The sequence below is a fragment of the Lissotriton vulgaris genome, chromosome 6 (genome assembly GCF_964263255.1).
Source record: "Lissotriton vulgaris chromosome 6, aLisVul1.2, whole genome shotgun sequence".
NCBI lineage: Eukaryota > Metazoa > Chordata > Amphibia > Caudata > Salamandridae > Lissotriton > Lissotriton vulgaris.
The window spans coordinates 1,290,650,015-1,290,662,331 of NC_141694.1; the positions used below are offsets into that span (position 1 = coordinate 1,290,650,015).

Below are 12,317 nucleotides of genomic sequence, written 5' to 3' on the forward strand. Positions count from 1 at the left end.
CAGTTCTCTCTTTATAATAGTAGTATAGATATTAATCTGTTGTCATTTTAACAATCTATGAATGTATCTATTGGATTATACATGCATAAACTGTGCAAAGCATTGTAGCAGTCACAATGTGCTCTTTTGTAAAAAAAAGAGTTAAAATAATTAACAAGTGTGCTACATTAATATAGCAGGGACCCTGACTCCTCCAAGTTTGCCATTAGCTAGAAATCGCTGAACTATTAATGGTAGTAGTGGACGCCAGTTAGAGGTACCAGTTTTGTCCCAGGTGTTGTGCTGATGGTGGGAAATGATGCAATCCTTCTCAAACCCCTTGAGTTTCCTTTTCTGCGTTGAGACTTTCCTCAGGAAGTTCGGAAGTTCAAGAAGGTGATGTCTAAAACTGACACTTCTGGCTGGTGTATAATGATGCGAAGTGTTTTGATTACAAAAGCCATACATTGAATGCTTGCCAGGAGATGCCTGTGAAGGCCCTACAGAAAAAGGAAACTAATGATTTACTGGACATTTTTGCATTCAGATGGGAATGGTACCCTTAAGAGTGAGAAATGGACTTTGAACTAGAACTCCCATTAGAATTCGTAGGTGAGAATAGAGCCGCTAGAATTATGCTATGATGGAGGACTAAGGGCTAGAGGCCACATGTGCGAAGCTTTTTGGCGTCCTTTCCTAACAGCAACTCTCAATGCTATGTATGAATGTTTTGCGAGCAGCATGCGTAAGCAAAACATTCGCTTTTCAACACCACTTTCAAGTTGTTGCTAATACATTCGCAAATGGGACCGAGACCCCAAGGGGCCCCTTCCCCTTTGTGAATGCATGCAAAAACGTGTTTAAAGAGCAGGCAGGGGTCACACGGACCACTGCCTACTCTTAAAAAATGAAAAGAATATTTACATTTTTATTTTTGAAACGCATCCGGTTTTCCTGTAAGTAAAACTGGCTGCATATTCAAAAGCAAACACAGACATGATGGTCAGCAGCTCAACATCCCTGTGTTTTTTAGCGATTCCCAATGGGTCGCAAATTGCGACCTACCTCATGAATGTTAATGAGGTAGGTCATTTGCGACCCACTGGGAATCGTAAACAGTGTTAAACACACTGTTGTATATAGTTGTTTGCGACTTCCTAATAACAAATCACAAACATTTACTATTAGCAAATGCAAATCTAAAGCTACGTGCATGTGGCCCTAAATGTACTAACATTAGGAATACCGATTTCCTAATTACAATTCTCCCCGAATCACAATTAGAAAATTGGTATTCCTAATCTATGAAACTCTTTTGAGTTTCAGTAGCGATTCCTAATGGGTCACAAATAGACCTAACTTATGAATATTAATGAGGTAGGTAGCAATTTGCGACTCTTTTATTAATCACCTCTATCACAGGGATTGTGGCCTGCTGAGGTCAGCAGAGCACCTTGACTGTAATTTCTTTTTAATAAAGCAATCTCTTTTTTTTTAATAATGCAGCCTGTTTCCTTAAATGAAAAAGGGGTGCATTTAAAAAGAAAAAGTGAAACTTTGCAGTTTCATTTTTAGGTCGAGCCTCGACCTGTTGTATCTCTTTGTAGGTTTTTGGCACTCCCTTCGATTGCCATTCATTGTAATCTGTGGCATTCAGATATGCTGGCTTTTAATTGGTCTATTACCGCAATTGCCCCTCCTTTGTGCGGCTCGATCCCTCCATAGTGATTTCACGAATTGTTCCTTTTGGTTGTCTGGCACGAGGAGCCAGTGTCTGTTGGGAGGGGCCGTGGAGGCCGTGCTTTGCTCATCAGCGCTCCTGTTTCTTTTTTAGGTGCTTCTCCTGTCATCACTCCTCGCCACTCCCTCTCCGCATCATGGTTGTTAATAGTTGCCCCGACGGCGTAGCTCACAGTATTCCGTGCCAGGCTGAGTGACACAACTTAACTTTACCCCAATCCACTATATAGCACTATAGTAAACCCCACTCCAGTGTACGCTACTTCAGTACACAATATTCCAATATCGGCCCCTAAATTGTACATCACTCCAGTGTATTCTGCTTCACAGTATTCCACTACACTGTACACAAATACTCTCTACAATATTTACAGGATGTTAATCCACGTTACCACACTCCACTTTATGCTAACCCACTGCATACCAGTGCACTGTACACTACTACACTCTATGTCACTCCAATAAATGCCACTCTACTATACTCAATTTCACTGAACATCTCGTCACTCTATGCAACTCCACTCTACACCACTCCACTGTATGCCATCCCACTATACACTACTCCACTATACCTTATTCCTCTAAACTCCATTTCACTAAACCACAATATACTTTCCCAGAGTACACTTTGCAACACTATCCACCACTATAATGTGCCACACTCCACTTAATAACACTTCACTCTTGTAAAGTACACTGGACGAATATCGCAAAATTGTTACTAATATAAAAACCATAAAAATTCACACAAAAAACCCAGAGGTTACAAGTCAGTTATAGTTGGGAAAACTTTTTTAGGTTTGGTATACACACCCAGATGTTAGAAATTAAACAGTTATTGTTATCTCTTCATTTAATAATTTATGCTCCACTTACCCAAACATTTCTATCTTATTTGTGCAAAACACATCTTAAACTACACAAGCATGACAAATTCATTACTTATACTTATATTTTGAAATTATTATTTATGCACCGCTTTCATATTACCATAAGTCATACTTATAACTCACATGTCTCATTACTATCACTTGAGCCCTTCCGTGCCCAGTTTTGTCACCTCACTCACCACACTAAATTAACTATAATTCACCCCATCTCCATGTACAACCTATAACCTTAGATATCATCTAAATGATAGCATGTGAAATTATTGCAGTAAATAAAACACTTATGACATCGGAAATTATATCATTAGTCGGACACAGTGCATGGTACTGTGGCAAGTTATAGATAACATAGTGTGATGAGGGTGCTGTAAGACATCTACTAATGTCTCCCACGACTAGCTACGTCCAGGGAGCCATGCCCTTCTGGGCCTCTTAGAACACCCTGGCACTTTCATAGCCCACCCATATTATCAGTTCCTTTATCCAAACCTCCACCCGAGGCCCTCCTGGAGCCTTTCATTCCTGGTTATTTTTCTCTTCTGCAGGAGAAAGGCCAGAGGCTACGAACATTCTAATTGGCCGAATGCAAGAGGACAATGCAGTGTACAGACATACTCTACACCATCTTCTCTCCCTTATGGATATGTTGAGTCACTCAATAAATCACCTTGCACAGGCAACATCAACCTTACATCCCATACTGTAAGGCTGCAGGTTGAAATAGACCACATTAGTGGCGATGCTTCACGGGACCTTGTGCAAGTGACCACTGCAGTAGAGAGCGTGCAGCTCACTCAAATATCACAGAGTAGAGCAACTGGGCAAGCTGAAAGTGAGGACCTATCCAGTATTAGCAGTGTGTATGTGAATGAGGCAATGCATGTTAATGCAGTAGATCAAGAGCTGGTGTTATTGCTACAGAAGGCTCCACTACACCTGTGTGACAAAGTTCACTTTGCAGTCGCAGCAAACAGTAGTAACTCTTACATTTGCACCACATATTGTTTTCCTACTCTTTTAACTCCCTTAAAAACCTGAGAAATAAAGGTTATTTTGTTTAACACTGCACTTCATGTGTTCAGCTTTGTGCAAAATGTAAACCACAGACAGCATCATTCACATACCTTAAAAGTAATTGTTTGCCCTGGCTGTATGTATGGCTCTTTCGTCTGCTGCCAATGTACCTTCCTGTGTTGGTGGGTTTTGTGGTTCTTCTTCATCTGAATCCCATTCTGACATTTTCTCTGGCAATCTTTTCCACATTGCTACATTGTGGAGAATTCCACAAGTAGCAATTAGCTTGCAACTTTTCTCTGGAGAATTTTGTATGGCCACTCTTGTGTAGATAACAAAATCTACTCTTCGGTACACCAAATGTCCTACCTATTACAGAACGAGTCTGTTTCTATGCTGCATTGTATATGGTGTTAATATCCATGATCTCAGGAAATATGCACTGTGATCAACAAAACATTTTGAGAATGTGGTTACGATTTATAAAATGTACATATACATAGGCCATTTTTTCCAAGTAGATAGCCACCTTCAAACTCTCCTCTGAACGCTGCTATGCCTGAACATGAAAGTCATGCGTTCTGCCAGTGTACTTTGCTACAAGATCTGTGATGATATGGGTTGCATCACACAACGCTTGTACCTTTAGTGAATGGATGTTTTTCCTATTTCTAAATATATATATACTCATTGTAAGAGGGAGGACAAATTTGAACACAGGTGCCATCACTACAACCAATTACATGGGGAAATTGAGCAATGTGGAAAAAATGCAATTTTCTACCTGCAACTCCTATGCTGTGCTGGGGAAAGTAATATGGTGATGTTTATTCTCTCTACCATCGCATCTAGGAAATCTTTTTTTTAAAACCTAGAGAGGGCACTCTGTGAAACCACGCCTGCAGCAGCAAGGACACCTTGGTAATTACCAGAGGCTAACAAATGGAGTGAGCATAGCACCTGCACATGCGTGGGTATGGCATTGCTTCTGAGAGTGTTTCTCTCAAGCTGAGGCCTTATTTCTGCAATTAGGTCTAAGCTTGCTGCACTACTCGGTCTGTGCTTATCAAACATGTCATCGTACGTTAGTTTGAAGATTATAAGCCTGACCCTGAAGAATGGGGTACATAATCAACATTTCTGGAGATCTGGAGGAGGGGACGGATCAATGCCAGTCCTCTCACCGCTTACCTTGAGTGTCTGGAGTCCAGGTGGAGACTACAAAAACAGTCACTATTCTTATGTGACATGAGAGCTGGGAAACATAAGGTTAATGTTTTGCTGCTCTTGCCTCAAAACAGTGAGTAACAGAACCTAGGGCCTCAGTTATGAAAAGTGATGCATCGCTGTGTGTAAACAGCGATGCATCACTTTTCATTGCTCCCTCCTTGCGACATGATGGATGCATCATATTTACTGTATGACGCATCATCTCGCAAGAATGACAGATACATCAGTTTTACTGTTGGCGCAAAATTACGCATTGCTGGAATTGGGTCAGAAGTGTGATGCAAGTCCAGCATGGAGTGCCATGAATATAGCACTGCGTCACCCTTACGCCGGCTATGAGTCTGGCGTAAGGTTTTTACACATTTGCGTCTTAAAGGTGTCATCGTGAAATCTAATAGATTTCACTGCGTCACTTCTACGAGACTTACTTGCATGAGAACCCCCCCACCCCCTGTATACAATATACCTGACGCAGACCCGAGAGCAGAGGACGGCCCGGGACCAGGGTTCGATTCCCGGCGCGGCAGGTTTCTGGACCAGGGTCAGCGGACTCGATAATTCTCTCGCCTCGGTGCCCACTCTGATCAGCGATCACACTCGGCAACTCTGGGCATTAGCTTGCCCCATCTTCACTAACGGCCCCACCAGACCGCCGGGGATGCCTGGTCTCACCCTGGAGATACCCATTAAGGGACCATCTCTCAGGGAAGCCAGGAAGGGTTTCGCAGCGGTCGAAGCGCCTTGGGACCCTCCGGGTAAGTAGTGCGCTATATAAATGCCTATACATACATACATACATACATACAATGTAGTGCAGGGGTTTACATAAAGTGCAACAGGGAGCAGGTTTTATGCAGCGATGCATCACAAAAAGTGATGCAACGGCAGCGCAAAACTGTTGCAAGGCCTCATGAATATTGCCCTTAGTTCCCTGTTTATCCAGTGCCTTATTTGTGACAGAAAGAATGCTGGTGTCCGAAGCTCTGCTCAGAAGCCTGCAGCCAGTACAATTAAATGTTGGTGCGCCAAATGATCTTTCCGATCTGTGTGTTTCTCCCTCACTTTACATCCCATGCAGTGGCAGAGACGTGAAACAACTCGAGAAGACATGAAACATAGTGAGACGTGGTGTGTGGCTGAGAGGGAGCATGGTGGAGGGTAGTGGAGTGGGACTGGCAGCTTGGGCTCAAAGCCTGGTGTGCTGTAATTGGTGCACGGAGAGCAGAAAAATCTGTGGCACTGCGTACCTCCACTACTCTACATAAACTGCAGAGGTCAAGGGGGGGAGGAAGCTGCGGTCCCCCTCGGAGGCCTGGAAACCAATTGGCGAGACCAGTGAGTGTTCGGCGAGTACGGCCAGGCAAAACAACTACAAGTAAGCAACAATTTGATCTAAAATGCTAGTAAAGCAAGTCAATTCAACTCCACCCTTCCCACGTAGCCCGCATCCCTACATGCCTACAAACCAACTTGACTGTCAGTTAGACAGTCCCATGAGGGAGAGAGCAGGTGGGCTGCACAGAGACAGAGCCAGAGGGAAGAGAGGTGATTATTCTTGCCTCACTAGGTTGAGCCCCCTTACAGTGGAAGTGCTGGCCAGGCTAGAGCTCTCGCACAGCAATGCTTCCTGTCATGGAAGAATAAAAACCTGCAGAAAATCTTGCAGGCATAGAAAAACAGCAAAAAGCTGGTATAAGTGAACACAGCTAACACCCCCAGTTAGTAAATCAAGTGTATTTTAGAAGACTTTTCTTTTTTTTTTGATTTTTCAAAACCTTTATTGACAAATTGAGCATGTTCACAATACACTGTTGCGTCAAATCAGAGCGTCTTACACATCAGGCAATTCTCAGAACACTGTAAACATATGAAAGTTCTAACCCCACATTTGCATTGTCCTGTATAGCACGTCAGAGGCACCATAGATAACAAAAGGCCAGAAGAGATAATAGTGAAGCTTCAGAGGGAGAGACAGGCCCAGCCAGGGGGGGAACATGATCCAGGAGGTAGGCAACTACTGTCCTACACCGGCGGCCGCCGCGGGGGAGTGCTGGCGGGGAGCGCGTGAGAGGCAGTTCTGCTCGAGTGGGCACATGAATGGAGATATGTTACTAGGGGGCCCCATATGTCATGTGGGCGTGACCTCACAGGCATCAGGTCCCAGAACTCAGATATCAGAGACTGGCATCTCAAAGTGTCTCCAAGCCAGTGGGCGAACCTGGGCGCTGGTCTATGACCCTAACACATGGCCACCCTACGCCTTGCAAGAACGGGCAGCATTGCCGTCAGTCGGCGAGTGGCGTCCTTACAGAACTTGAGAAAGACCATAAGGCACAGCAGGGGGTCGGGGTTATCCCGGGTGAAGGTAGTTTCAGAGATGGCAGCACAGACCTCCAGCCAGAAATCTGACACCCTGGGGCACAACCAAGCAAGATGAGTGAAGTTGGGTGAAGCTCTCTACATATAGCCCGAAGCTGATAAAAAAGCAGATTGTCTATCGGACCAGAAGAAGCTGGAAGAAAATAATACGTACTCCCGGGGTAGAGATCTGTCAAAGTTGCCTGCCCCAGGCGGGTGGCATGTTTAGACATGTCAGTTTGTGCGCAAAGGGGGGAAGGCAGGATGACGTACAATTGGCATGCTATTAGCTGTAAGCGTCGGAGCATTGGAGAAGCGACTCAGTCCCAGCCAAGCCTAGCACACAGTCTCGACTGTGTCCACCTCCACCCGTGGGTGGCGAGCCAGCGCAAACAAGACAGTATTAAGCTGTCAGGGAGTAGCAAGGTCGTTTTCGACCGTGACGTGCAGCTGATAAGGGCCGGGGTGAACCCAGAAGTGTAAAAAACTTGCCTAGGCACTCAAGGCATAGAGTTTGAAATTAGGAGCTCCCATGCCTCCAACAGACATGGGGAGAGTGAGAATATCATATGCCATCCTAGGCTGCTTGCTGGCCCAAATGAGTGAAATTATCAGAGCACGAATTTTACGAAAGAAATAAGCAGTCAGAGGTATGGGAATTTTCAAGAAGAGATAAAGAAATTTCGGGAGAACCACCATTTTGGCGATGGCTATGCGGCCAGCCAGAGACAAGGGAGCCGGTTCCAGTGGGGTATTTTAGATTCAAGCCAGTCCACCACACATCCAAAATTGGACCTCCAAAGATCGTCTAAGTCCCTGCTAAGCCAAATTCCCAGGTAACAAGTAGGTCCAGAGGCACATACAGGTACGAATGGCTTGGTGGCATCTGTGAGAGGGAACAATATTGACTTGCTCCAGTTCACCTGCATACCGGACAGTCCGCCAAACCTTATTATCTCACGCACAAGGGAGCTGAGGTTTTCCTGACGATGGCAGATATACAGCGTGATGTCATCAGCATACATGGAGACCAATAAAGAACGGTCCGAAAAGCCGATGCCCTTCTGAGTATGGTCTTACCGGAGTCTGGCGGCAAGGGGCTCCATCGCTATAGTGAAGAGCAAGGGGGAGAGCGAGCAGCCCTGCCAAGTCCCGCGCAAAATCGATATAGGGTCTGACACCTGACCATTAACCCGAAGACGATGCGGGGGGACGGGCATAAAGGAGTGATATCTTACGTATCAAAATATTGCTGAAACCAAGGTGCGGAAAAATAAAAAATAAAAATGGCCAATCAAGTGTATCGAATGCCTTTGTGGCATCAAGTAGAGCTGCCACAGCAGGTAGACCAGGATTTATTTGGTGAGGAATTGAAAAATTGGTCCTGATGTTATGAGAAGTGGCACGGCCAGGGATGAAGCTGGACTGATCGGGGAGGGTGATGAGGGGCATAAGGAGGAGCAGACAGGAGGCCAATAATTTACCAAGATCTTATTTTCAATATTAATTAGAGAAAGGGGCCAATAAGAATCACAATAGTCAGCCGGTTTGCCGGTTTAAGCAATAGCGTGAGCATTGCCTCCCGGAGGGACTGCAGGAAAAGGCCATTGTCAAAGGAGTAATTATACATTGTGGCCAAGTGTGGCACAAGAAGTGGGGCAAACGTCATGTAGAACTAATTGGAGAGGCCATCGAGACCAGGGGCCTTGTCACCGGGTAGACTATTTATGGCTGCAAGTATCTCCTCCTTAGAGAAGGGCTCGTCCAAGAATTTGCGAAGATAGTCCTCCAGCCAAACCAACCCCAGAGTATCAAAATATTGTTCGAAAGCATCACATGAGGGGAGGGGGGGAGTGGCGCTGCATAGTTGTGAATATTAATCTATATATCGAGCCTGGATTTCGTCTGGAGATATAGTGCTAGTGGGGCCACCATCCCGAAGATCTGTGATATATGACGCCACCCGGGGGGACGCAGAATGTTCGCCAGAGTCCTAACAGGGTGATCGCCTTCGCTGAAGCTGCAAGCTTGGGCCTCCCTGCCAAGAAAGGAGAGTTTCCTTTCCGTCTCCTCAGCGAATTCAGTGTGTTTTACACGCAAGGTCGCGAGGATCTCTGATCTCGGGTGAGCGCATATTCAGCGTCGAGAGCCTTGATCTCCGATTCTAGCTTGTCCAGAGAGGCGCAGATGGAGCGAAGGACCCCAGCTTACTTCAAGATACCCTCGCCTTGTATCACTATCTTGAAGCCCTCCCACAGGATAGATGCTGAGTCCACAGAGCCAAGATTTAAGTAAAGAATAGTTGGTAATCGCTGTTTGGATCTCATCACAAAAACTGAATCTCCGAGGGCGTTCGGTGGGAGCCGCCATGTAAAAGCACTTCTTAGGGAGTCGGGGAGGCAAAGACAGAGCTGGACCGGTGCGTGATCGGAGAAGGTGTGTGTCATATGGGTTGTGGAGGTAAGCCATGTGGCGAGATCAGGGGATGTAATCCATAAATTGATTCGGGACCAGCAACCACGAGCACCAGTGATGCAAGTACCCTCACGAGGCTCGGGTCAAAAATGAGGCCAGGCATCATATATCGAACTATCAGTGAGTATAGACTGAAACAGTGCAGTCAAGCGAGGGTTGGAAGAGTGGGGGCCGGAGTGGTCCAAGACTGCAGAGAGTGTAACATTAAAATCACCCCCCCTGAGAAGGGCAGCTGGCCCCAGGGAAGAAATAAGGTGCCATATGTGAGAAGGTGGCCCGATATGCAGCGTTCGCTATTCTAGCGACCACTATGTATCGTTCCAACGATCCTTATGGTGATTGGTTGTAAGTCAACCTTAGACCAGCTATCCTAGTAGCGTGGATACGAGCAGTCTTCGGGCTAAACTCTAGAGGGCGTGTTAAGCCAGCTGTAATACCATCACATACCCCTTGAACACCAAGTGAAAGGACACCACACAAGTGTTATGAAAATAAACAGTATATTTATTAGAATCACAACAGCCCTGTACTCTTTATGAGGACAGGGTACTAAGCACGGAACAAAAGCTCTTAGAAAAATACTTCAAGTGCACAGTTAAAACAAGTGCCCGAGGGCACGGAAAGTTTAGTGGTCTCGGGCGGACCCGATAAGGCAAGTCGGAAGCGAGGGACTCGGGACCCTAGAGTAAGGACGCTATGCAGGCACCGAAATGCCGGAGTTACCTAGCCACGAGGGCTGCGGCTGCACAAGTCTTACAGGCGTCGGGGGTCTTCGCTGACGAGCCAGGAGCCGGAAGGAAAGGAGTTGCTGGCCGGCGACCAGTGATGAATAGTTCATAGAGATCCAAGCCTGGATCAGTGATTGTTGATACCTGAAAGCAGAGGGGACCAAGTTCGTACTACTAGCCAGTAGTCAGAGGGTACCAGGAAGGCACCGGATGGCCGTCACCTCGACTAGGTGAGTGGGCGACGCTAGGCTCTGCAGTCTCACGGACCAGGAGGCGTTGTCGGCGACCAGGATGGAGGTGCGAGCTGTCCCACGAAGGTTGATGCTGTCGGCGGCGCTGGGCCCAGGATTGGGGCAACAAGCCTTGGCAGATTTCAGGGCCACGTGGTGGGCCTAAAATGGTGTCTTGAGTGGACCAGGAGGGTCCGGGGTGCTCCTCTCGAAAAAGGGAGCAAGGGCCGATCTGGAGCAACCAGACCAGCAGCGTTGGTTGTCGGATGTCGTCAAGGAAGGGCACAAGCCAGCGGCTAGTGACCAGACAACGTACTGAGCAGCGAGAAGAAGGGCCCCACGCAGATCGTGGAGATGCTGGGAGACTGCACTTCGGGGCTGGAGCTGCTCAGGGTCGGGGCTTCTCGGACCCCAGAGCACTCACCAGAGAATTGCTTCGATGGTCGTGCTGAATAAGAAAGCGTGCAGGTTTTGATGATGGCCGGTCCCTCGAGGTCTCGTCGCACCCACAGATCTCAGCTGAGCTGACGACGTGGGTAGAGGTCAGAGGTGCCAGGGAAGCCGGTTCTCGTCGAGCTGGGCCGTCGGATCCTTGAGGACGGACTTGCAGCAAACCGCAGAGTTCTTAGATGGTGCCTGCGGATGCAGGGTGACTACTCCTTAGCCACAAGGGAGAAATCTTGAGAAGAGTCTCGAAGTCCTTTCGTAGAAAGTATTCTTGATTCAAAGATGATCAAATTTGGAAGGGTCCCCGCTCCGGCCTTTATCCTAAAGAAAGGGGCGGGTGCATGACTAGGTCCTGCCCTAAGGGTGGGACCAGGAAGGGGGGTAGGTACACCCCTCTCCCCCTGCTGGACTTTCCCCAGGTCAAGGGCTGCGCGCCCCTGGAACTGGTTCTAGCCGGCAGATGCGTAGTGAGCACCGGGGTGCCACTCCGCAGTCACCTTCTTGCAAAGCCCTACCTACCCAGAATACACAAACCCTGTCTGGGACGGTGCGAACACCGCCCTTGACAGGAAACCCTTTGTCCAAGCTCTCCTCGCTGGAAGGACTCCCAGCAGCAGGAGGTCAGACTCGTGTCTGTGGTGGCAGCGTCCATTTTGTGGAGCTGAGGCTTCAGTTAACTTTAACCGGGGTTCACAGTTACGTACATGTCGTGTCCCTCTAGAAGGGCGGAATGCTAACCTCGTCGCCAGAATTGGTGAGGGGGCAGCATCCCGATTCGTATGACACCTTACTCGACATGTCTTGATAATGCGATACCGAAGTTACCGATATGATACGCGTTATCATGGAACAGCCATTGGGTCTTGGTTCCGCAAGCTGCAACCGGGCTCGGCTCGTGCCAGAGCCTAATTCACACGGTTCCATGCACTCTACCTTCAGGATTGTTAAGGCCTGCCATAGGAGTGACTGAGAGGAACTCGGGTGTCCATTTTAAGGTTAGGTATAGGGATACTACACCTACAGCAACGGGCGAGTACGCCACGTGGCCCCAGCTGTTGCGCAGCCAGTTGTGTCAGATTTAGATGGCCATCCAGGGGTGGCATAATGCATGCTTCAGCCCCTGGTAGGCCCTGGGTACACCGAGGCCCTGAGTTACAGGGTCTGACCGGGTGGCCCAGTTCCAATTGGGTAATGCACCTAAGGTACACATATCAATTTAGCGAGAG

The 12,317-nt window shown here is 47.4% G+C and overlaps 1 protein-coding gene across 1 annotated transcript in view; it reads left to right on the plus strand.

The window, feature by feature from the left end:
• Positions 1–12,317, plus strand: part of ADGB (androglobin) — a 1,363,241-nt gene that overhangs the window by 895,044 nt on the left and 455,880 nt on the right. The window lies entirely within an intron of this gene.